The sequence below is a fragment of the Schistocerca gregaria genome, chromosome X (genome assembly GCF_023897955.1).
Source record: "Schistocerca gregaria isolate iqSchGreg1 chromosome X, iqSchGreg1.2, whole genome shotgun sequence".
Classification (NCBI taxonomy): Eukaryota; Metazoa; Arthropoda; class Insecta; order Orthoptera; family Acrididae; genus Schistocerca; species Schistocerca gregaria.
Window position 1 is genome coordinate 778,415,629 of NC_064931.1, and position 27,352 is coordinate 778,442,980.

Sequence of the window (27,352 nt, forward strand, 5' to 3'; positions counted from 1 at the left end):
TCTCAACTAGACTGCGATACCATTATATTTTCGGTATTATTATTCTTCTGAGTATTCACACAGTGCAATCGGTATGATATTTCTGCCTCATGCAAGCGGAGCAATAATTTATTTGTATAAAGGCTTCGAAGCGGAGTCCAACACCGTTATTAATTATCAAGCCAAGTCGTTGTTCCTTGGTTTGATATTAGTGAATAGGAAAAAGTCTATGTGTGTAAAAAGGCTACTTATTTGTCCTCTACGGACAATTTTAAGTAGTAAATGTGTACAGATAACTCAGAAATATACACGTAATGTTCATATTACATCTGCAGCTGTACACGAATTATGAGCTGCCGGCATATATTGCAAAACCGATTTAACATGCAGTTTTTACGACTGTCGGTAGAGGGCAAAGTCAGCTAATTGCGTCAGAACCACATATGTTTTAAAACATAAATAAAAACACAACTAATCAGTCAGTATATTTTACGTCCTTTTTTATTTACGAAGTGTTTCGGAGGTTTTTACCCCGTCATCATGTGGCAGTATCGGTGTTTATCTCAGGTGCATTGCTTCTCGGAAACAAACGATATCGAAATATCTAGAATGTTTAAGGTTTATCACTTTGGTTGGACTCGTGGTAATAAAGTATATGACGATGGGGCAAAGCCTCCGAAACGCGTCATAGATAAAAAGGAACAGTTACGGTAACAGACTATCAAACATGTGTATGTTCAAAGCTATAGACTTTTTACAATTATTAAATGTAAATAGAGAAAAATTACTTAATGATTTATTTTTTCTTGGCTTATCCATGTTTCACTACCTCATATACTTAGTTTAGTAGTAATTGGGGGAAAAGGACCCATAAAAGTACTCGACCGCCACTTTAAGTAATTAAACATTTTGATAGATACTAAGAAATAGTTCGAAGATAAGAGAAAATAAAATGATTTTTACTTAACCGTTTTTCTACTTCATACATAAAAAGTCTGTTGACGTGTGATTTGTGTGTGTGTTTTGTGTGTGCACGTCACGAAGTGGAACCCTAGGGCTGCACAGGAAGATCCTTCGTTCACCAATACCCTTGTCAGTTAAATGTGTTTCTTAGATTTTGATTTTTCATTGTGATCGTTTGTATTACAAGTGTCGCAGGATGCGTAGATATCAGGTATCCTCACAGACTTATGTTGCAAGAAATGTCGTCCTCTTTGTAACTGAGGGATGCAGATTATGAGTGTTTGAAGTTCTTAGAATCTAAATATGTTTGCAGCTCTCGCTGAGATTGTGGGAGGGAGAGATAGGTAGATGGTAGAAAGAGAGAAAGCAAGGACAGTGCACACACGAATTTTCAATTTGTATAAGGAAGCTGTATTCGATATGGGCTCTCAGATACACAGCTTCCACTGGCAATAAAGCAAAGCCCATATAGAAATCCCAGCTTCCTTTCACTGATACTGATACTAATTTCTTTATTTTCTATCCTCTAAAGACACACCGGATATCAGTTGTGTTCTATTCTGAGACCTGTTGGAGGATTTTGTTGAGTAGGTCATTGGGTTAGAGTCGAATCTATGTGAGAGAATGTGTGAGACCAGAGGTTTGTTTGCTACTGATAAAAAGGGAGATTAGAGTTTAACGTCTCATAGACGACAGGGCAATTAGAAATGGAGAACAAGCTCGGATAAGACGTAGACGGGGAATAAAATCGTCGGTGACTTTTCCAAATAAATCATCGTGGCATTTGCCTTAAGCAATTTAAGGAAACCTAGATCTGAATGGTCAGTCTGAGGTTCGAACTACCAGTGTCTTACCTCTGCACAACCTTGTTTAGTTGTTTGAGAATTTCGGGTGGTTGGTTCAAGAGAGAACAAGGATGAGTGATAACAAGGTGCTGACCTAGGAAAGGTGATAGTTTTTCCACCGAAAGGAGTCCTTTGTTGTAGGGTGCGGGAGTTCTCAAACAGCTTAATGTTTTGCACGGTCATTACAGTATAGTAGATAATTAAAAACAAATGGTTCAAATGACTCTGAGCACTATGGGACTTAACTTCTGAGGTGATCAGTCCCCGAGAACTTAGAACTACTTAAACCTAACTAACCTCAGGATATCACACACATCCATGCCCGAGGCAGGATTCGAATCAGCGACCGTAGCGGTCCCGCGGTTCCAGACTGTAGCACCTAGAACCGCTCGGCCACGCCGGCCTGCTAGTAGATAATTTTTTCAGTTTGTCGTTTCAGAGGGCTTGTCTATTGAACGGCCTGGTACATTACATTCGGAATCGTGGGACAGGTTATCGACTGGGTATTTGGGAGACAGTGGGTGTGAAACGGTTGGAGGTATTGCTGGTGACAGGACGATGATGATGTTTGATTTGTGGGGCGCTCAACTGCGCGGTCATCAGCACCTGTAAGAAGTCCCAATTTTCAAACAGTCAAATTGTTTCACATTCTTATCTAAACACTGTCTTGAATGATGATGATATGATGAGGAAAACACAAACACCCAGTGCGCGGGCAGAAAAAATCCCCCACCGGGCCGGAAATCGAATACGGAACCCCGTGATCGAGAGACAGCGACGCTAGCCACTACACCACTAGTTGCGGACTGATGACAGGAGATTTCAGGTTTGAGTATTGCTTGTCAAGATGGATTACTATTCAAAGGGAGCTAAGCTTGCAGCGGTGTTCTTCATAGGGCCGACCTTGTGTCTGGGTTGATTTATAAAATCCCCATTCGCGATAGTAATTCAATCAGTAAATAGCCGAAGTAGATAGAATCGAACTATTTGATAAGCGGAGAGATTTCCGCGTTTCCAGTTAGCATGGGTGATCCTTTACTGTTCAGTTTTCTGTTGCATGTTTCTTGAGCTCTTTCTTTAATTAGTATGGCATGCACAGGTGAAATTATTTGGGAATGCTTTCCGAAATATGAAAATCACTTATTTGGTAGAAGGTAACAGATATATTTTGTAAGACTCTGGAATAGAAATGAGGATTTTATAGTGACGGAAACACTTTAACACTTTTCCAGCTACAAGTGCTGTAGTTGGTAATGGAGCTGATGGGGATGGTTTTGAAGTGGAAATGGGAATTGTCACTGCTCTTGTTACACTTGTAGGAGTAGGTAACGACTCTTCTGCAGGTGCTGATGTTGCTGCTGCTGCTAATGATGATGATGAACCAGAAGGGAGATGAAGCAGAAAAGGAGAATATATTTTATAAGAAAATTACGAGCTCTAAAGCCGTGGAAGAATGTGTGTGTATGAGAGTAGCGATTGCTGTTTGTGATTTGTATTATGGGTAATTCTACAGATGGACTCAGCGGTGACTATAGGATGGTATTGGGTGGCGCCGGTTTATATGGTTCGGGACATTGAAGGATATTATTAAGAAGAAAGGTTCAGTTAAGATCTGTTGACGTGGCGTAAAACAATAAACTGTAGCCACAGCAGCGATGGCTAACATTGATAGACGCTGTGTAGATCCGGGTGTAGGCATATATTTTCTGGAGACTACTAACAGCGTCGCTTCCTGCCAAGAGATCGACAACAATGATGATGAACTGCGGGACTTCGCGGAATAATGAAATACGGAGACAAGGATTCAGACGATATACAGCTAAAAAAAAAAAAAAAATTAAAATCTTGCTGATACTGGCTAAAAGATGAAGTACGGAATTCATTGCTCCTCTAGGGTCTTCTGCAATATATTCATATGTGTAGGGGAGTCTTCTTAGCCTGCAATCTAGCTCTGCTTTGAACGTTTACACCTCTCATGGTTCAAATGGCTCTGAGCACTATGGGACTTAACATCTGTGGTCATCAGTCCCTTAGAACTTAGAACTACTTAAATCTAACTAACCTAAGGACATCACACACATCCATGCCCGAGGCAAGATTCGAACCTGCGACCGTAGCAGTCGCACGGTTCCGGACTGAGCGCCTAGAACCGCTAGACCACCGCGGCCGGCCACACCTCCCATGTTCTGGAGGTTTAATTTAAATGCTTCATATACAAATAATGCAAGAATTTCCGCACCTGGATTAGTGTTCAGAGTTTGCATAAATACTAACAGAAATTACTTTTGTACAACTATGTTAGTCCTGATACGTTTGCAACACTGCTTGATGCTCGTGCTTTGTACCAATATGCACATACTGCTTTCGTATAGCTCCTCCAGCACCTACAAATATTTTGAACGAGCGAATAGAGGAACTGCACATGAGGCACTGTAGTTTTCGGAAAATTACATTTACGAATACGTATAGCAGAAGTTCCACAAAACGCATAGCATCTGAAGAAAAGCATATCTAAAAAGGATCACAATGCCGGACAGATGTTTTCGTGAAATACAGTTTTGCCGTGCCCTGTTGGTTTGATGTGTTATTGATAAAAAATTTAACGTATGAATTCCAAGGTTAAAGGTACGGTGAGCAGTTGGAAACGCTTTTCGTATTTGAAAAACTCGAAGTTCAATGACGATATCATTATTACTTACAGAGAATAGCTGATTAATTTCCATTTGGTATAATTAATGACGACTTGCCTTGAGGTTCTTAGAACTGCAGATTACTGTCTTTAAACAAATTGCAACGCATCCAGTTGACGTCCCCATTTTTTACGACTGGCCATCACCGTAAGCACTGCATTCTGGCCAACTGCCTATCATGGACCCTTCAGTCCTCATTAGAGCATGCTCGAGCATTTCAGTCAACGTGTAGATGACTCTGTGACCCCACATTAGTGCGTAATGTGCAAGAACAATGGGCCACGTAGCTTAGAATACGATAAAATGCGTTTCCCCGGTATCGTACACAATAAACCACAGCCCATCTCCGGAATCAAGTGGCTCAAACTGACAGATATACTTCTCCGCTACGATGTTGCGCGAGTGACTCTAATTTAGACTTTTATCCATTTGAATGATAATTCCATACACTGCACCATAGATAGCAACAGCGAATTCAATCCATATCGTTTCGAACATATAGGCCGAAGTATCTGATCGACGTATGAAGCATAAATTTTCCGTTGCGCTGAGTTCAAACAAGAGAACTCGTTTTCTTATTCTGGTATGCGTTACGTAACAACTCGACTCGTCTCGGGCCACTTAGCTATAATTACAAACGATGAAGTCCTTCTGTAGGTCGTTTTGAGTTTCGCTATATTCGTGTCTCTACGAGGAAACAGAAACATCACCCGATAAATGTTTAGAAGTTTTATTAATAATGGCTAGCGATGTTATATGTACGAGTGCATGCTGAAAAGTAATACCTTCGAATTTCGGGTGAAAAATTTCAAAGCTTTTTAAATTATTATTATCATTCTCGAGTCAGAAACATGCAGGTACATGTACATACGTTTTATACAGATATGATTAAATTACTTGGCCACTTCCAGTGCATTTTCTGTTGCTTGTTGAAGATCATCTTCTGTACAGGAGACTGCGCGCAATCGACACCTAAGAATGTGCCAAATTGTTTGTTTTTCTCCACTGTCACACCGCATATCATTTGGATCGGTGTATCCCCATCTTGCCAAGTTAACTTTTGATCTTTGCAACTCCAGATCTCAGTCTGTTCAGGGACTTCCAAGTTGTCCATTCCTCGTCATGGCCTGAAGGTAAAGTTTCAACAAATCTTTTCAAACGAGGGGGAAGGTAGCCCTCCATGTTGTTGTTGTTGTGGTCTTCAGTCCTGCGACTGGCTTGGTGCAGCTCTCCATGCTATTCTATCCTGTGCAAGCTTCTTCATCTCCCAGTACCTACTGCGGCCTGCATCCTTCTGAATCTGCTTAGTGTATTCATCTCTTGGTCTCCCTCTACGATTTTTACCCTCCACGCTGCCCTCCAATAAATTGGTGATCCCTCGATGTCTCAGAACATGTCCTACCAACCGATCCCTTCTTCAAGTCAAGTTGTGCCACAAGCTCCTCTTCTCCCCAATTCTGTCCAATACCTCGTCATTAGTTATCCCATCCAACCAACTATCCAATCGTCAGCATTCTTCTGTAGCACCACATTTCTAAAGCTTCTATTCTCTTCTTGTATAAACTATTTATCGTCCACGTTTCACTTCCATACATGGCTACACTCCATACAAATACTTTCAGATACGACTTCCTGACATTTAAATCTATACTCGATGTTAACAAATTTCTCTTCTTCAGAAACGCTTTCCTTACCATTGCCAGTCAACATTTTATATCCTCTCTACTTCGACCATTATCAGTTATTTTGCTCCCCAAATAGCAAAACTACTTTACTACTTTAAGTGTCTCATTTACTAATCTAATTCTTTCATCATCACCCGACTTAATTCGACTACATTCCTTTATCCTCGGTTTGCTTTGGTTGATGTTCATCCCTTCATAGTTGTAACATATATACCTGAGTCCTTTTCAGGGCCACAGTTAACGTTTATATCTATTAACATAGATGGCATAGTAGCAGCCAAAGAAGAACTGCTACGAGAGCTATGCAGTCAGCATCAGTGCCATATACTGTGCATACGTTATTAACATTCTACATCCCTATTCTTCGTGTATACATACAGGGTGTTTCAAAAATGACCGGTATATTTGAAACGGCAATAAAAACTAAACGAGCAGCGATAGAAATACACCGTTTGTTGCAATATGCTTGGGACAACAGTACATTTTCAGGCGGACAAACTTTCGAAATTACAGTAGTTACAATTGTCAACAACAGATGGCGCTGCGGTCTGGGAAACTCTATAGTACGTTATTTTCCACATATCCACCATGCGTAGCAATAATATGGCGTAGTCTCTGAATGAAATTACCCGAAACCTTTGACAACGTGTCTGGCTGAATGGCTTCACATGCAGATGAGATGTACTGCTTCAGCTGTTCAATTGTTTCTGGATTCATATTGCAACAAACGGTGTATTTCTATCGCTGCTCGTTTAGTTTGTATTGCCGTTTCAAATATACCGGTCATTTTTGAAACACCCTGTATTTGCAACCATCTGCAGCGAGAAGGTTCCGGATTGTAGCGTGTAACATGGTGATGTATAACGTAACTATGTAGGTGCTTCAGAAAGAGCGTGCCGTAATCGAATTTTGAATTCGAAGAGTTCGTCCACGTATGGCGCACCCTCTCCTTTAGCATGACAATGTTAGACCACACATGAGCGCTGCGACAACTGCAACAATCCGACGCTTTGCGTTCACTGTCAGCCATCATGCTCCATACACTCCCGCCTTGGTCCCATACGATTTTCATGTTTCCAGAACTTAAAAGAACACCTTCGAGGACTTCATTTTAATAGTAATGAAGTGGTGCAGGCATAGGTGAGATTGTGGCTCCGTCAACAGTCAGCCATCCTACAGTGATGGAAGAAATGTGTTTACCACCGGGATGGCTATGGTGAGAGATAAATATGAAGACGTGAAGAATAAAGATGTAGAATCTTAAATGACGTTTGTTTGATTTAAAAAGCCGTAAGATTTTTCACATTAAAAAAATCGGAGCCATTATTTTTCATCACGCTCTCGTATATTGTGAACGGCATTTATCTTATGAATTTTCGGAAACGTGCACAATATGTCAGTTTAGGAAACCAATTTCTAGCCTGGAATAATTTCTTGACAAACGACACCTCTTCCTGTCTTCTGTGACAGATCTCTGTCGGTGCTTTACATTACCACTTGAAGACATACAAATGCTTCCAAAAATCAAGATAGCTTTACTTGCTACCCATAAACAAACATTGTGTGCAAGTTATCACAAAGATAATGGAGAACAGAACAGCAATCGGTTGCGAAACCAGTCGTTTTATTAGAGCAGATCTATGTTTTAGCTATTACATAGTCATCTTCAATGCACATAACAGCAGGTGACATTAATCCAAAGTGTCACGTAGTAAATAATATTGCTTGATGTAGAACATACAGGAGTGTAATATGAACTCTCGATCGATTGCTGTTCTGTCGTCCATTGTCTACATTCAACGATCGCTGCGCACTGCGGGATCATATGGATTCTAATCCAGTTACCACAAAGACTCATTTATTTATTTATTCATTTATCTGGTATCACGTGACCTACCATCTAGTGTCTGAGGGAGGAGGTATTTTCTGAATATTAACTTACACTTCAGCGTGTTCTTGCAGGGACTCTTTGATTCCTCAGTCTTATAACAAAGCTGAAGCATATGATACTTAATATAACTGAATCTAAAATGGAATTAATTTTCGAGTTTTTTTGTTATTATTTGTCTGTTACCTCTATTCCCCCGGCAAGTGGGAGGATTCAGATGTTGGGGGCGGGGGCTGGTAGCAACCATGGTGCGGCTCTTCAGTCTTTGAATAAAACAATTACAATGACATCAAAATACATTGAGAGCAGTAAAACCAATGACATGAAACTTGATATGTTGCTGACGGGTGCTGTTTTGAACACAGGGAGGTGAGTGTAATGTTGTAACTATTGCGATACCAAACATCGATTCTGCGGAAGTGCGCCGGTATCAAGGCGCCGCAGATATAATCGTACAATGTTGCGTGCTCATGGAAATTGAAAATCTTTGCTGTGTCATTTCCTGTCCGTCACAAATGTTCCACTCAGACATTCCTATTTTACGTCATTTTACTCTGCTCCAAGGTGAAGGCGCTGTCATTCTAACGTCGCATTCGAGGCAGCTACGGTGCTTTTTATGTTTTTCCCTGCGGGTTTTCCTTTCCGCGCCTCAGGGCAGAAGCGACCAGTCGTCGCTCTGATTGCGCACATTTCTCAGAAGCGGACAATTCTCCTTCACATTACACCGGCAGACCGCCTTGGGGTGACGAAACAACGGGATGATGCTCCCTATGCTTTCTGTTAATGGGAACCTTGTATTTCATTTTTCATTACTTACGCCAAATGCAGGTCTTCATTCGTCATAGGAAAGAACGCTTCCCTTCCCCCTAAGCACACTTAATAAAGATGTCCTCAACCGAAATTTGATTTGATCACTGCAGTGCTTCGTTGGGCGTCGTTCTACTGTAGTTGGTTTGCCCATGCCATCCACCGACCTGGAATATACCCAACAAGTTACAGGGGGGAGAGGGGGGGGGGGGGCTACAGTTCAACATGGACTCCGAACCATAGCGTAACTTGGCGCTGGTGTAACTTCACGTTAGTAAACTACTGCGAGGAGTGAACAAGCGATAGGTAAACTTGGGATCCAATCAATGTCGGTGAAATCTTATGGGACATAACTGCTAATGTCATCAGTCCCTAAGCTTACACACTACTTAACCTAAATTATCCTAAGGACAAACAGACACACCCATGCCCGAGGGAGGACTCGAACCTCCGCCGGGACCAGCCGCATAGTCCGTGACTGCAGCGCCTTAGAACGCTCGGCTAATCCCGCGTGGCTGGGATCGAATCAAGGACCTTTTATTTAAGAGTGTGGAGCGTACTCATCCAGCCGCGATGTTACTGAATTTCGAACAGCTGTAAGGAATATTGTTACATATTCAGTGCAGACTGCGAATATTTCGTCCGTTGGTCATAACCACATATCTATGTACACCTGACAGAAGGTACCTCGGAAAAATTGCGCGTTAAAAATGGCTGTATAGGAAAATGCTGCGCTGCATAGCCTAATTGTAACGAAATATTTGTATCATAAGATTTACATCGAGAAGTGATCATAGCCAACGGCTCGAAGTACAATACAAGGACCAGTCACATTAATGTGGTTCCCACGTATGTTTGACGTGAACGAGAAGTAACCACTCACAGACGGCACATGGCAGGCACTAGCAGTTCAGGGTATATAAAACGCGTTTGGGGGAGGCAGAAAACAGTGTAGTCGTTGCCATAATGCGGAAACGGGGAGATTTATCTAAGATCCAAAGGGTCAAGATTATTGGCTTTCGGGCCAAGAATGGAAGCATATCCGAAATGGCGAAGACTGTAAACTGTTCGCGTACCCACTGTGGTTAAAGTATACTGTGAATGGCAAGATGACGCTATACAAAATCGGCGCCGAGGAAACTGTGGGGCACGACGGGCCGTAGATGACAGGGAAGAACGGCGGCTGTGGAGATGTGTACGGGCGAATAGACGTGCAACTGTTGAGCGACTGACCACCCAGATGAACCGAGGGGCTACCAACAGTAATTCCTCAACGACCGTTCAGCGAATGTTACTGCGTAATGGTCTGCCCAGCAGGCGCCTGGGTCGTGCAACCATGCACACTGCTTCCAGAATGAGATTTTCACTCTGCAGCGGAGTGTGCGCTGATATGAAACTTCCTGGCAGATTAAAACTGAGTGCCGGAACGAGACTCGAACTCGGGATCTTTGCCTTTCGCGGGCAAGTGCTCTACCAACTGAGCTACCCAAGCACGACTCACGCCCCGTCCTCACAGCTTTACTTCTGCCGGTATCTCCTACCTTCCAAACTTTACAGAAGCTCTCCTGCGAACCTTGCAGAACTAGCAGTCCGGAAAGAAAGGATATACGGAGACATGGCTTAGCCACAGCCTGGGGGATGTTTCCAGAATGAGATTTTCACTTTGCAGCGGAGTGTGCGACTTCGAGTCTCGGTCCGGCACACAGTTTTCATCTGCCAGGAAGTTTAATATCAGCGCACACTCCGCTGCAGAGTGAAAATCTCATTCTGGAAACATCCCCCAGGCTGTGGCTAAGCCATGTCTCCGCAATATCCTTTCTTTCAGGAGTGCTAGATCTGCAAGGTTCGCAGGAGAGCTTCTGTAAAGTTTGGAAGGTAGGAGACGAGATACTGGCAGGAGTAAAGGTGTGAGGACGGGGCGTGAGTCGTGCTTGGGTAGCTCAGTTGGTAGAGCACTTGCCCGCGAAAGGCAAAGATCCCGAGTTCGAGTGTCGGTCCGGCACACAGTTTTAATCTGCCAGGAAGTTTCATGCAGACTGCTGTTCATCAACGACGAAGGCTGGAATTTACTTGCCCATACCGCAACTGGACATCCACTTATTGGTGACAGGTGGCCTTTCCAGATGCATCACATTTTATGCTCCGTCGGACAGGTGGCTGTTGATGTGTATGTCCCTGCAACAATCGACGTACGTGTTCAGGCCAGAGTGGGAAGGATTATGGTCTGTGGAATATCTTCATAACATTCCTTGGGTGATCTCGTCATTCTGAAAGGCTCAATAATCAAGACAAATATGCTTCTATCCTTGGGGGCTTGCCCATCCCTTCATGCAGTTGGTTTTCTTCCGCTAGCACGATGACAATGTAACGTGTCACGCAGCTCATAGTGTATATGCGAGGTTCTAAGAGCACCAGGATGAGTTTACCGTACTGGCCTGGCTTCCAAACTCCCCAGATTTAAACCTAATCGAGGGTCTGTGGGACACCTCGATCGGGATGTTCGTGCCATGGATTCCCAACCTGAAACCTAGCACAGCTTGCCACGGTATTTGAGTCGGCGTGGTTCCACATCCTTGTCGGTACCTTCCAGAACCTCACACACTCTCTTCCTGCACGTCCGCTCTGCAAAAAGGTTGTTATTCAGGCTTCTAATAGGTGACCACGTTGTTGTTGTTGTGGTCTTCAGTCCGAAGACTGGTTTGATGCAACTCTCCATGCTACTCTATCTTGTGCAAGCCTCTGTCTCTACAAGTAACTACTGCAACCAACACGCTTCTGAATCTTTTTACTGTATTGATCTCATGATCTCCCTCTACAGCTTTTATCCCCCACGCTTCCCTCCAGTACTAAATTGGTGATCTCTTGATGTCTCAGAATGTGTCGTACCAACCGATCCCTTTTTCTAGTCAAGTTGTGCCACAAATTTATTTTCTCTCCAGTTCTATTCAGTACCTCCTCATTAGTTACGTGATCTATCCATCTAATCTTCAGCAGTCTTCTGCAGCACCACATTTCATAAAATTCTATTCTCTTCTTGTCTTAACTGTTTATCATCCATATTTCACTTCCACACATGGCTACACTCCACACAAATACTTTCAGAAAAGACTTCCTGACAATTAAATCTACACTCGATGTTAACAAATTTATCTCCTTCAGAGAAGTCTTTCTTGCCATTGCCAGCCTACATTTTACAGCTTCCCTATTTCGACCATCATCAGTTATTTTCTTGCCCAAGTAGCAAAACTCATCTCATGATTTCAGTGTCTCATTTTCTAATCTAATTCCCTCAGCATCACCTGATTTCATTCGACTACATTCCATTATCCTCATTTTGCTTTTGTTGATGTTCATCTTATATCCTCCTTTCAAGACACTGTACATTCCGTTCAACTGCTGTTCCAAGTCCTTAGCTGTCTCTGACATAATTACTATGTCATCCGCAAGCCCAAAGATTTTTATTTCTTATCCATGGACTTTAATTCCTACTCAATTTTTTTCTTTTTTTCCTTTATCGCTTCCACAATGTACAGATTGAAAAACATCGGGGACAGTCTACGTCCCTGTCTCACTCCCTTTACAACCACTGCTTCCCTTTCATGCCCTCGACTTTTATAACTGCCATCTGGTTTCTGTACAAGCTCTAAATAGCCTTTCGTTCCCTGTATTTTACCCCTGTTACCCTCAGAATTTCAAGGAGAGTACTCTAGCCAAGATTGCCAAAAGCTTTCCTAAGTGTGGAAACGCTATAAATATAGGTTTGCCTTTCCTTAATCAATCTTGTATGAGAATTCGTAGATTCACTATTGCCTCGAATGTTCCTACATTTCTCTGAAATCCAAACTGATCTTCCCCGAGGTCGGCTTCCATCAGTTTCTCCATTTTTCTGTAAATAATTAGTGTTAGTATTTTGCAAACATGACGTATTAAACTGTTGGTTCGGTAATTTTCACACTGGTCATCGCCTGTGTTCTTTGGAATTGGAATTATTATATTCTTCTTGAAGTCTGAGGGTATTTCGCCTGTCTCATACATTTTGCTCACAAGGTGGAAGAGTTTTGTCATGGCTGGCTCTTCCAAGGCTATTAGTAGTTCTAGCGGAATGTTGTCTACATCCAGGGCATTCCTTCGCGCAGTATCTTATCTCCCATCTCATCTCCATCTATATCCTCTTCCATTTCTATAGCATTGCTCTCAAGTACATCTCCTTTGTACAGACACTCTATATACTCGTTCCACCTTTCAGCTTTCCCTTCTTTGCTTTGGTCAGGTTTTCCATCTGAGATCTTGACATTCATGCAATGGTTCTTTTTTTTCCTAAGGTCTCTGTAATTTTTTTGGAGGCGGTATCTATCTTTCCCCCAGTGATATACGCTTCTAAATCCTAACATTTATCCTCTAGCCATTCTTGCTTAGCCATTTTGCACCTCCTATCAATCTAATTTTTTAGACGTTTGTATTCCTTTTCTTCTGCTTTATATATTGCATTTTTATATTTTCTCCTTTCATCAGTTAAATTCAGTGTCTCTTGTTACCCACGGATTTCTGTTTGCCTACTTGATCCTCTGTTGCCTTCACTATTTCCTCTCTCAGAGTCAGCCGTTCTTCTTCTATGGTATTCCTTTCCCCTGTTCTCGTCAATCGTTCCGTAATGCTACCTCTGAAACTCTCTACAACCTCTTCAACCTTCCAGTGTCTGCAGGTCTCTTCCACTTATACAGCCTTCTTTCAAGAGTCTTAAACAAGTGTTAGCGATGATTAAATTATTCTCTGTGCAGAATTCTACCAGGCGGCTTCCTCTTTCATTCCTTTCCCCTCAGTCCATATTCACTACTATTTTTCATTCTTTTCCTTTTCCTACTACCAAATTCCAGTCCCCCATGACTATCAAACTTTCGTCTCCCTTAACTCTCTTAATAATTTCTTTTACCTCATCATACATTTCTTCAATATCTTCATCATCTGCGGAGCTAGTTGGCCTATAAACTTTTACTACTGTAGTTGATGTGGTCTTCATGTCTATCTTGGCTACAATAATACGTTCACTATGCTGTTCATAGTAGCTTCTCAATCACTATTAAACCTCCTTCTGCATTACCTCTATTTGATCTTGTATGTATAACCTGATCATAAGTTCTGTTCCTCCTCCCACCGAACTTCACTAACTTCCACTGTATATAACTTTAAACTATCCATTTCCCTTCTTAAACTTTCCATCCTACCTGCCCTATTAAGCGATCTGACATTCCATACTCCGATCCGTAGAACACCAAGTTTTGTTTCTCGTGATAACGACATCCTCCTGAGTAGTCCCTGCCGGGAGATCCGATTGGGGAGTATTTTACGCCCGAAATATTTTACCCAAGAGGATACCATCATTATTTAATTGTACAATAGAGCTGCTGCCCTCGGGAAAAATTACGGCTGTAGTTTCCCCTTACTTTCAGCCTTTCGCAGTGCCAGCACAGCAGAGCCGTTCTGGTTGATGTTGCAAGGCCAGATCCATCAGTCATAGAGATTGTTACCCCTGCCACTACTGAAAAGGCTGCCGCTCGTCTTCAGGAACCACACGTTTGTCTGGCCTCTCAACACATACCCCTCCATTGTGGTTGTACCTACGGTACGGCAATCTGTATCGCTGAGGCACGCAAGCCTCCCGACCAACGGCAAGGTCCAGGATTTAAGGGGGTGGGGATGGTCGGTCACATTAATGTGACTGAACTGTGAGTATCAATTTAGAAACTGTGCCACTTATCAATTAACGTCTTTAACGCAAAGACAAAAGCACAGATCGTAATAATAAAGTCGGCGCTAAAGACAAAATTAGAATGAAAACTGATTATAATTTCATGTTTTACATGAGGCTTTGTTATTATCTCGCCAGCATGTGTATTGCTAGGCACAGATTCCGTCTGCCTGGATACGTAACTCTTCGAAGAAGACTCTACGGCAGCTTGGCAAAGTGCCTATTCTTAATGGCTGCTCATAATTCTTAGAACTTCATGCGTCACAGAAGGTACTGAATCCTGTTTCCTGTGAGAGTTTTGAGCTTTACAACACGTCGCGAAACAGTCATCCATCGAACCAAACAGTAACTCTTCTGATAGCAGCAATTAGAGCTTTTAAATTGTGCTTTGGAGACCGTGCTTTAGCTAATTTGTGGCAAAAGTTGCTCCAGAATGGCAATGTTACTGGAAAGAAAACTGAGAGAAATGAATCTACATTACGATTATTGCACCACTTAAGTTTTTTATGTGACTGTCACTAATTTTATACAAAAAATCTTGTTTGTTTTATTGTAAGAGTCTTAAACTTCAGCACATAATCAGTATAATAGTTGTGTTTAAATGTATAGAAAAATAGTTCAGAAGCAGTTATTTTCAGTTCACATTTTCATGAGTTCGTACTAACAACGCTGAAATAAAAAAAATCTCATTGAAGATAAGAAACTTCCTGGAAGATTAAAACTGTGTGCCGGGCCGAGACTCGATCTCGGGACCTTTGCCTTCCGCGGGCAAGTGCTCTACCATCTGAGCTACCCAAGCACGACTCACGCCCCGTCCTCACAGCTTTACTTCTGCCAGTACCACCTCTCCTACCTTCCAAACTTTACAGAAGCTCTCCTGCGAACCTGCAGAACTAGCACTCCTGAAAGAAAGGATATTGCGGAGACATGGCTTAGTCACAGCCTGGGCATGTTTCCAGAATGAGATTTTCACTCTGCAATGGTTTTTGAAAACAAACTTTCATTGATATGTAAGTGAATGTAATCTTTACCAGCGTATACTGCTGGCGAAATCTTCTCGGGCTTCTACCCGGGTGGCTGCGTTGAAATTCCGCGAAGTTTCCTTGAGTGTCACTCTCATCATCTTCTGACGAAGAAGCGTATACCTCATATTCGGCATGTAATCTTACACTAGCAGCTATACGCAGAGACGGTGCGCTGCAGCTTACGCTTCAGGAGTCTGATCAAGACTGAATGCGCCGAGAGTCGAACGGTGGACCGTCCTCCCCCCCCCCCCCCCCCATCACGGGACGCACGGAGAAGACGGAGGTGGGGGGCAGAGAGAAGCTGCCGCCGCTTAGGAATATACGCTAGCGCAATCGACACTTCGCCAGTTTATGAAGCGAGTGACACTCATCGGCAACGCAGCCATCCGGATGGAGGCCCTACAAAATTTCATCAGTCATTGATATGTAAGTTTAAAACAATGCATAGTGCTATTTAAGCGTTTTTATAGTTTAGTTTCTATTACGATCTAATGGTCTGTAAACAGCGATATCAGAAGGGGGCCCTGGCTCAGCTGTAAAAATGATGGGAAAATCTTTGGTCATAGATCTATCAAAGGGACCGTCCCAGTATTTGAATATAACAAAACCAGAGGAGGTATTGGAATCTAACGTCGCTTATTCTTTTTAACACATGCTAGCAGTTCCGACACCACATGACAGCATGTGTTAAAAAGAATAATCACGTTTGATTTAAATATAGCCGCTGGTTTTGTTACCATTATTCAAGTACTACGTTTCTTGCTGCAGTCCCACTTTCCTTGATGGATTACCAGAGAGTTGTCCCAGTATTCGTTGGCTTGAACTGATTTAAGGAAACCATGGTAAACAGTACCCAGAATGTTTGGGCCAAAATTTGATACAGACTCTCTTAACCCTTCGTGCTCAGTTTGGGATTCGCATAAAGACGATGAAAAAGGAAAGGAGCTTCAGTAAACACATTAACAGTGTCCTTTCATAACCGAAGTTTCAGGAATTCTTCATTAGGATGTCGATTACACCGTGTGCTTACGACCATACGAAAGTGGCGCAACTCATAATCTGTAAGCTTATTTATATGCGAGATTGGTGCCGAGTTTATGGCGACGATGCACTGCTCATTTGTGGCAAATAGCCAGCAAATTTAAATTCCAGGTGATCCACACCTATGTTTGTCTGTTTCCTCCCAAAGCCATCTTACCGAGTGTTGCCTGTGCCGCCATTATTTCCTCCCTTTCAAGCTCCATTTGCGCAGAAAGAATGACTGTGTGTAAGCTATCGCTTTGGTTGGAAATTTTCCATCATGATAACTTCTAAAGCTTTATATAGAAGTAATAGGTTGCCTGACGCTTCTAGGAACGACTGTTCTCAGAATTTTAACTAGAAGCGTCCCTGTAATGCTCATCTCTACATCTACATCTACATCCGTACTCCGCAAGCCACCTGACGGTGTGTGGCGGAGGGTACCCTGAGTACCTCTATCGGTTCTCCCTTCTATTCCAGTCTCGTATTGTACGTGGAAAGAAGGACTGTCGGTATGCTTCTGTGTGGGCTCTAATATCTCTGATTTTATCCTCATGGTCTCTTCGCGAGATATACGTAGGAGGGAGCAATATACTGCTTGACTCTTCGGTGAAGGTATGTTCTCGAAACTTCACCAAAAGCCCGTACCGAGCTACTGAGCGTCTCTCCAGCAGAGTCTTCCACTGGAGTTTATCTATCATCTCCGTAACGCTTTCGCAATTACTAAATGATCCTGTAACGAAGCGCGCTGCTCTCCGTTGGATCTTCTCTATCTGTTCTATCAACCCTACCTGGTGCGGATCAACTTTATATGATCATTCCATTTTAAATCACTCCTAATAAGTACTCCCAGATAATTTATGGAATTAACTGCTTCCAGTTGCTGACCTGCTATTTTGTAGCTAAATGATAAGGGACCTATCTTTCTATGTATTCGCATCACATTACACTTCGCTACATTGAGATTCAATTGCCATTTCGTGCACCATGCGTCAATTCGCTGCAGATCCTCCTGCATTTCAGTACAATTTTCCATTGATGCAACCTCTCGATACACCACAGCATCATCTGCAAAAAGCCTCAGTGAACTTCCGATGTCATCCACCAGGTCATTTATGTATATTGTGAATAGCAACGGTCCTATGACACTCCCCTGCGGCACACCTGAAATCACTCTTACTTCGGAAGACTTCTCTCCATTGAGAATGATATGCTGCGTTCTGTTATCTAGGAACTCCTCAATCCAATCACACAATTGATCTGATAGTCCGTATGCTCTTACTTTGTTCATTAAACGACTGTGGGGAACTGTGTCAAACGCCTTGCGGAAGTCAAGAAACACGGCATCTACCTGTGAACCCGTGTCTAAGGCCCTCTGAGTCTCGTGGACGAATAGCGCGAGCTGGGTTTCACACGACCGTCTTTTTCGAAACCCATGCTGATTCCTACAGAGTAGATTTCTAGTCTCCAGAAAAGACATTATACTCGAACATAATACGTGTTCCAAAATTCTACAACTGATCGACGTTAGAGATATAGGTCTATAGTTCTGCACATCTGTTCGACGTCCCTTCTTGAGAACGGGGATGACCTGTGCCCTTTTCCAATCCTTTGGAACGCTTCGCTCTTCTAGAGACCAACGGTACACCGCTGCAAGAAGGGGGGCAAGTTCCTTCGCGTACTCTGTGTAAAATCGAACTGGTATCCCATCAGGACCAGAGGCCTTTCCTCTTTTGAGCGATTTTAATTGTTTCTCTATCCCTCTGTCGTCTACTTCGATATCTACCATTTTGTCAACTGTGCGACAATCTAGAGAAGGAAGCACAGTGCAGTCTTCCTCTGTGAAACAGCTTTGGAAGAAGACATTTAGTATTTCGGCCTTTAGTCTGTCATCCTCTGTTTCAGTACCATTTTGGTCACAGAGTGTCTGGACATTTTGTTTTGATCCACCTACCGCTTTGACATAGGACCAAAATTTCTTACGATTTTCTGCCAAGTCAGTACATAGAACTTTACTTTCGAATTCATTGAAAGCCTCTCGCATAGCCCTCCTCACACTACATTTCGCTTCGCGTAATTTTTGTTTGTCTGCAAGGCTTTGGCTATGTTTATGTTTGCTGTGAAGTTCCCTTTGCTTCCGCAGCAGTTTTCTAACTCGGTTGTTGTACCACGGTGGCTCTTTTCCATCTCTTACGATCTTGCTTGGCACATACTCATCTAACGCATATTGTACCATGGTTTTGAACTTTGTCCACTGATCCTCAACACTATCTGCACTTGAGACAAAACTTTTGTGTTGAGCCGTCAGGTACTCTGTAATCTGCTTTTTGTCACTTTTGCTAAACAGAAAAATCTTCCTACCTTTTTTAATATTTCTATTTACGGCCAAAATCATCGATGCAGTAACTACTTTATAATCGCTGATTCCCTGCTCTGCGTTAACTGTTTCAAATAGTTCGGGTCTGTTTGTCACCAGAAGGTCTAATATGTTATTGCCATGAGTCGGTTCTGTGTTTAACTGCTCAAGATAGTTTTCAGATAAAGCACTTAAAAAATTTCACTGGATTCTTTTTCCCTGCCCCCCTTTATGAACGTTTGAGTCTCCCAGTCTATATCTGTCAAATTAAAATCTCCACCCAGAATTATAACATGGTGGGGAAATCTACTCTAAATATTTTCCAAATCATTCTTCAGGTGCTGAGCCACAACAGCTGCTGAGCCCGGGGGCCTATAGAGACATCCAATTACCATGTCTGAGCCTGCTTTAACCGTGACCTTCACCCAAATCATTTCACAATTCGAATCTCCGTCAATTTCCTTCGATACTATTGCACTTCTTATCGCTATAAACACGCCTCCCCCTTCACTGTCCAGCCTATCTCTGCGGTATACATTCGAATCAGAGTTTAGGATTTCATTACTGTTTACGTCTGGTTTCAGCCAACTTTCTGTTCCTAGTACTATATGGGCGTTGTGACCGTTTATTAATGAGAGCAGTTCTGGGACCTTTCTATAGACGCTCCTGCAGTTTACTATTAGCACATTAATATTGTCTCCTTGATGCTGTTGCGATTCCTGAACGAAAGGGCGACAAAACACTCTACTCTTTATTGGATAATTTCTGTCTTGCTTATTAATATTGTCTGGTAGGTCGAACACTAACGAGCAGTACTTACGAAGCCCGCAACTCGTGGTCGTGCGGTAGCCCGGGTGCCCGGGTTCGATTCCCGGCGGGGTCAGGGATTTTCTCTGCCTCGTGATGGCTGGGTGTTGTGCGCTGTCCTTAGGTTAGTTAGGTTTAAGTAGTTCTAAGTTCTAGGGGACTGATGACCATAGATGTTAAGTCCCATAGTGCTCAGAGCCATTTTTTTTAGTACTTACGAATTTTTCTGCGAAGACTTTGTAAGTTACCTCGATAGGTGAACAAAATTCCCTTGGTTTTTTTCCAGAGAATCACATTGGGCACATATCTTACCGATAACTAATTTTTGTGCACATTAGACCCTTAAATCGTTCTGAATCCTTACTCTTAGATTGCTAACAGTAGTGACTGTCGTGTAATCAAATAAGTGGTTCCGCCTAGTGTTGTGCAGTACGTTACCTTATCTTATGCCGACAGTTCAACTGCCAGTTACTACACCGAGAGTCGATCGTCTGCAAGACTTCCTGCGTCTCGCTCAGCTACCTGGCGATGTCTTCCCTATATACAACAGTATCATCAGGATTCTGTTAATCACTGTAAAGTACATGTCACGGGGTACTTTTCATTGTATCGAATATCAGGGTTTTTTTCCGTTCCGTCCATAGATGCAGATGTAAAGATGCATGTACAGCTCTGTGCAATTCGTTATTACCATGGTTCTGTCTTAGCAATCTTTGCAGGAGCGATATACTGAAGAATATATGCAGATTCGATTACGAAAACTGGTTCGCTGATATTCTGAGTACGTTTTCGTGAAATATTAGACTGCCAGCTGACATTCTTCAACACTTCTATTACCTCTTCTGCAAATCAAGACTATTACAATTATTCATCCTTTAGGTGTGCTCTATTTCCACTGTCAATAAGAAACTTCGTGTGGATACTACACTCTTTATCAGTACTCCCTTACTCGCGGTTTTCCCTTTTAGTGCAAAACTGCAAGTGGATACCACACATTCAGCAGTATTCCATTATAGGCTGTGCAAGTGTTTCATAAGCAGTCTCTCTGAAAACAGACTACAGTTTCCCAGCATTCTAGTAACGAGCCTTAGCTTGGTGTATGCCATATCTGTGGCCCGTCTCAAGTGATCCTTTCGTGTCATATTACTCAAACGCATCCATGTGTAATTGTAGGCGAATCTTGCACATGTCCAGTAAGATTAAAAACGTAGATTCCTATGGGCACGACACTCTTACCTTGTAGTATGTCGTCCACTAACTCCTGACTGCTGTTGCTGATTATGCGTTTAAGGATATTTAACATCTAAGGTTACCAGTCACCTATTCATCACCACGGCTGGATCAGTGTACCCTATCAGTCTGCATCTAGAGCAAATCCTATGTGCATGTGGGAGAACGTTTCTTAAACATTTGTGTAGTGTGTATCTGACGCTGGACTTGGGTACCAGTCCGGTATTCACTCATGGCATGAATCGGAACTGCCTAAATCCACATGCAGACTGGCCGGCTCACTTGATCTTGTCGTAAATCCGTGGAGACTATGCGATGCAGGCCAGGTTCTCCTCCCCCGTCTCGGAAGCGGCGGGTTAACGCACTCGGCTAACCATGCAGATCGTCCACTAATTGATCTCCACGACCTTAAGAAGGAGATAATTGTCAATAGGACCAGCATACGATGGAACAAATGTTGGGGGATCTCGTTGCTAAAACTTCTAAGCCTTCAAAAAACCGTTTCTGCTGATGTGGAGGTCCGTACAACCGCCAATACACATTAGTTCCCCCACGATGACGGAACAATGTGGGCTTCTTCCGTGGTTGACGGTATACCAGAAGTAATCGCTTTGGTTTCCAGGTTACATCCAAAATTTCGGCTTGGCTTCATGGGGTGTGTCTTTAACCACGTTATTCCTTCTACCATTATCTTCCGACTCTGCGATATTGTAGTGCTAACAAGGAGCTCCATTCCACTATGTACATACAGGGCTTTCATTAAGACGACTGTGGATATTTTGGGTTGATATTCTGCAAAACACGTTTCAATTGGCTTGGTAAAATTGATGAAGGAAGGAGTTTTCACACTCATCAAGCGTTATTCTTAATTCATAAAAACTCTTTTGAGTCAATATTGTAAAATGTAATACTGGTAATCACTAATAATATGTGTTCTCATTGGGGAACTGCAAAATTTTGACGCCTTAGAACGATTTCCTTCAATCAAAAAGATGGAGTAATTAATTGTGGCGCTTCAAATTTATTTTTTAAAAATAAATACAACAGGGAATGAGGTGCTGTTCGTCACTTATAACATAGTATTAATCAAATTTCACGCAACAAGTCCAAGTTTAACATAGTTATATTTATCTTGGAAGTTAATGGATTGTCAGATCATTAAGCACAGCTAGACTCTTTACATGACTTGTCTTCACATACAGGTCTGAAACACTTAAGGAAAGCAGTGAGGCTGATTAATTAGAAAGCAATGAAAAATGTTGGCTGATATGAAATTTACAATGAGTCATGAGGCATCTCTGATTTCGACGTTTTTACTAATAACCGGCTGCCCCATTTTGGTAACAGTTTTCCCAAAAAATAATTAAATTCAATATTAGGAAATTTTCAAGAAATCTTAAGATCAGAATAGGTATGATCTTCAGAGTGAAAATGGGCATCTGTAAAATAACGTGCACGAGTAATAAAATTATTCATTTTTGTCAAAAAGCCATGAATTTGGATGAAGTGCAGGTATTTTCATACCAGTATTAGAAGGAAAAAGTATCTGCTGCATTACCTCCTAGTGAAGTATCTTTTGCACAAAAGGTGTAAAATACACAGTCATAAAAATCTTTTAGTAGCTCACTTGCGGAAATAAAATATATTATCGATAGCGGAGGCGATGACATATTCAGATAAGAGGTATGTGCCTTTAACGACATCTTCTATAAAAAGATATAGAATTCTTGACTAGAAATAAGTTGTCACTTAAAAACATTTAAATGCGTAAATATGGTGGATGGAATACGTAAATAAACTCTACTAAACTGCCCCTTATTCTACGTGGGCTGTGAGCGCAGTGGGACAATCGTCTTTTGCGGTATTTTCTTATAGATGACCTTTCCCTGATTTTCTACGAATGCCTCCGATTGTTTGATAATGAGTCCACAATTGTGAATTCATACTCGAGGTGCTACAATGGCTTTTGTTAGCTCACTTTGTGACTCATCAGCTTCTATGACAACAATAGCTGGGCATACACCAGATCTGAAATAAATCACCTTGAAAATACATATCATGAGTTTAGCTTGTTTAGAAATGACACCAGCGACCCCTGGGGACCAAGCACATAGGAAATATCCCCATCTAGCAGTCTGGTATCTACGATAGAGTTCGAATAAGTAAAGACAATTTTTTTCTGCTCCCTTGACTGACAGTCCACTTTCAACAATGACATGTCTTTCAGCACATTTTATTATGAGTGCCTCGTTTCCCGAGCAACCGAGGAAGAAATTAGAGGAGTGATTAATTTTCTCTAATCTGAGGGCACCAAGGCTACGGAGATTATTCGCAGAATGGCAGACATGTATGTATATGCGACGAAAAGAGTTCGGGTAGGCCGTCCATTACAGGAACTGGCAGAGCCGACATCGAGACAGCTGGGCGAATTATTCTTGATGCTCATTGTGCAATAACTGAGCACAAATTGCACATTATCCAGGTTTCGGCATTTGAAATCCTCCATGAATATCTACATTATCGCAAAGTTCTGCTTAATGAGTACCACTTTAACTGACAGACAGATACAAACAGGAACACAAGACCGTAATCACATTTGCGAATATGATGAAGCTCCAGTTGCACAATGTAGTGGTGGCAGTGAAAATTTGTGCGGGGCCGGGAATCGAACCCGGATCTCCCGCTTTACGTGAGCAGCCTCCTTAACCGATCCGGCTTCCCGAGCACGCTCCCCGGACAGACCCAGACTTTCATATGTCACCGTTTTAGCTGCATCCTATACTCGTATAGATACTGTGAACCTTGTACAGGGGGAGACGTATGAGGAAAGTCGCGGCCTTGTTTTAGGTATGAAATACCATATTGCAGTGCCTGTGTTGTTTCACTGTACTCTGTAAAGTTCTTCAGCGGTTAAGGCGACCGCTAGCGTAAAGCGTGTAATTCGGGGTCGAGTCCCCGTCCGGCATAAATTTTCATTGTCATCAGTACACTGTGCAGCTGGAGTTTCTCCATATTCACATATGCCGCTATGATTCTTGTATTTCACATAACTGACCGTCGCAACAATGCCTGTTCCCTCAGGCAGGCATGCATGCATGTCTGAATGGCATTGGAGAGTACGTCGAAGCAACACATGCACTGCGATATGTAACGTTTGGAAATGTAGCGCGTTTCGAAGAGAAAGAAGAAGTCTTTATTACTCACATATCACCCGTTGATGAGACGTGAGTACATCGTTACGAATCACATAGTAAGCGACAGGGCATCAGATGGAAACATTTATCTCCACCTACAGAAAAATGTTAAACGACCGAGCTTCGGCAGAAAAGTTGATGATGACAATGTTCCGGGACGTTAAAGGACCACTGCTACTTCTAAAACTGTCGGCACACTGACCGTGCATTCATACGTCGAGCGTTGAGGGTGCCGAGTTTCTGACGTCATAGCGTGGAATAGCACGATGGAGGGTCTTTCCGAAAGTGTAGAGCAATATCTATCATGTCAGATATTCTGAACGTGCTTTTGAACGCTGTCCCGTCATCTCCCTCCAATACAGCGTTGTGAGGCGCCATATTGGCATTCAGTTTCAGCCCCTATGTACCGGGTGATAAAAAAGTCAGTATAAATTTGAAAACTTAATAAACCACGGTATAATGTAGATAGAGAGGTAAAAATTGACACACATGCTTGGAATGACATGTAGTTTTATTAGAACCACCCCATATTGCTAGACTCGTGAAAGATATCTTGCGCGCGTCGTTTGGTGATGATCATGTGCTCAGCCACCATTTTCATCATGCTTGGCCTCCCAGGTCCCCAGACCTCAGTCCGTGCGATTATTGGCTTTGGGGTTACCTGAAGTCGCAAGTCTATCGTGATCGACCGACATCTCTAGGGATTCTGAAAGACAGCATCCGACGCCAATGCCTTACCATAACTCCGGACACGCTTTACAGTGCTGTTCATAACATTATTCCTCGACGACAGCTATTGTTGAGGATGATGGTGCACATATTGAGCATTTCCTGCAAAGAGCATCATCTTTGCTTTGTCTTACTTTGTTATGCTAATTATTGCTATTCTGATCAGATGAAGCGCCATCTGTCGGTCATTTTTTTAACTTTTGTATATTTTGTTTTGTTCTAATAAAACCCCATGTCATTTCAAACATATGTGTCAAATTGTACCTCTCTACCTACATTATCCGTGATTTACTCAGTTTTCAAATTTACACTAACTTCTTGATCAACCTGTATATATGCTATTTCTGAGTACCAGCAAACTGAAGATCTCTTGAAAACTTATCGTTAAATGTGATTCGTTGTAATAAAATAACGAGAAACGTCGTGGTAAAAGAATTATTGTAGCTTGTGTTTTATGAGAGTATGCCACTTGAAGACAGTGACACATTGAGGATCCATCAAGAACGTGTTGTTCTTGGCACAATCTGTTGTGATTAAATTTCAGTTAGTAATCTAGCTACTGTCGAAGCTTTCAGGAGATGGTAAGACGCTGGACATGGCCACAACTGATTTGAAGTCGGTTTAGCGCAGTGGGTAGCGTGACAGATTCAGATAAGAGATGTTGTTGGTTCGCGTCCATCTACATGCATTTTTTTCCTGACCGTTGCGTTTTTAATAGGTTCTGATACTTCCTTATTAGTTTAATGTAAGTACGAGGGTTATTCGGAAAGTAAGAAACGATCGGTCGCGAAATAGAAGATACAGTGAAAATCTGATGAAGCTTTGCACAGATGCATTGGGCACTGTACTAGTACGCCCATCAATCGCATCATGTCGCTCTTTTCAGTTCTGAGCTCACAGTGAGAACGTAAAGATGGCTAGAAATTAGCGTCTCACGCCAAGTATGAGGGCCTGGCGAAAGATTTCGCCTGAAGCTATGCAATCCACATTACATAATTGTCATGCAGTTCGTTCTACATGACACTTCTCGGCCACACTCTGCAGGGGCAATGAAGATTCTCCTGCAGCGTTTTCGATGGGAAGTGTTTGATCACCCACAATATAGCCCGTAATTGGCTACCTCTGAGGTTCATCTCTGCTCAAATGGACCGCTGGCTATGAAGACAATATTTTGACACAGATAACGAGCTGCAGCCCAGAGTAGGAAATTCTCGAAAAGCATTGGCGGCTGTCTTCTATAACGAGGGAATTGAAAAGTTGATACAACGCTACGACAGATGTCTAAGTCTGAGCGGCGACTGTGTAGAGAAGTGGCTGGAAGGTATAGCTAACTGTTGCAAATAAAACAATTTTGATTTTCTCTGTGGTTTCCATATCGCGAAGTATCTACTTGCAGTAAGATATTTCGCCCTTTTTCGTTTTAAGATTGGCAGTTCACCTGTTGTAAGATTCTGCTACGGAATAGAAACATTGATCAACTAAGCATGACCTTAGGGTTTTACTAAAAAGTGGGAATGATGAAATAATTTTTATCTAATATGGAGAACTATTGTAAATTTGTATCGCACTATTTGTAATGGAACTTTTATAAGCCGATGTCTTTATTGACTGGACACGGGACTTTCCTTTTTACCTTAAAACATGTCCACAGATATTGCAGTTTTTATATATGTATACTACGGCCAGAACAACGTGATTAGCATATGGACAGTGAGGAAATGTGCGTTTTAATAGAGCTAACGTAGGAATTTTTCACGAGCTCATTTCGTAAACAGTGCAATTTTCGAACCAGAAACAGCTGACAATTGGCGCTGGAGCGCGTGGCGATCGCGTATACCAGTCCCCCCGTATCTTTCACGAGCTCATTTCGTAAACAGTGCAATTTTCGAACCAGAAACAGCTGACAATTGGCGCTGGAGAGTGTGGCGATCGCGTATACCAGTCGCATCGTATCTGAGCGTTTAGCAGCGTGTTAAGCTGCCTTCAGCAGCATATTAAACGCGGCACGCTCAACGTTGAGGTTCGACAGCACGGTCCGTGAGCCGACGGCTAAATGTGAAAGTGAACAATGACAGCTACTGTGAGCTACTGACAGGTCTGAAACGAAAGATGAAAACGAAGAGGCGGGGGGGGGGGGGAGGGGGGAGAGGGGGGAGTATTTTACTTGAAGATACTGCCGGCCCTCACAATACAGTAAATTCAGTTAGATTAGAACTTCTGGAGCACTCGGTGAACAGTTCTCACCAACGTCTGAGTGATACTCATCTTTTTGAACCGATGAAGGAGTGCCTTCGTTAATCTAAGTTTTTGTCGGATGACGAGATTGGTGGAGGCCTTGCAAAAGTGGTTGGGCACGATGCCAGGACGGAAATACGATGCTTTGCAAAA

At 42.4% G+C, this 27,352-nt stretch overlaps 1 protein-coding gene across 9 annotated transcripts in view; it reads left to right on the forward strand.

Moving 5' to 3' along the window:
* The window catches only part of LOC126299447 (organic cation transporter protein), a 336,588-nt gene that overhangs the window by 207,203 nt on the left and 102,033 nt on the right, over positions 1 to 27,352 (forward strand). The window contains exon 1 of one of the 9 annotated variants that reach the window (XM_049991359.1): positions 15,968 to 16,054. The exons of the other annotated variants lie outside the window; for them this stretch is intronic. The gene's annotated coding sequence lies outside the window, so the exon portion shown is untranslated. Of the gene's footprint in view, positions 1 to 15,967; positions 16,055 to 27,352 lie in introns of those variants that run through there. 9 annotated transcript variants of the gene reach the window in all.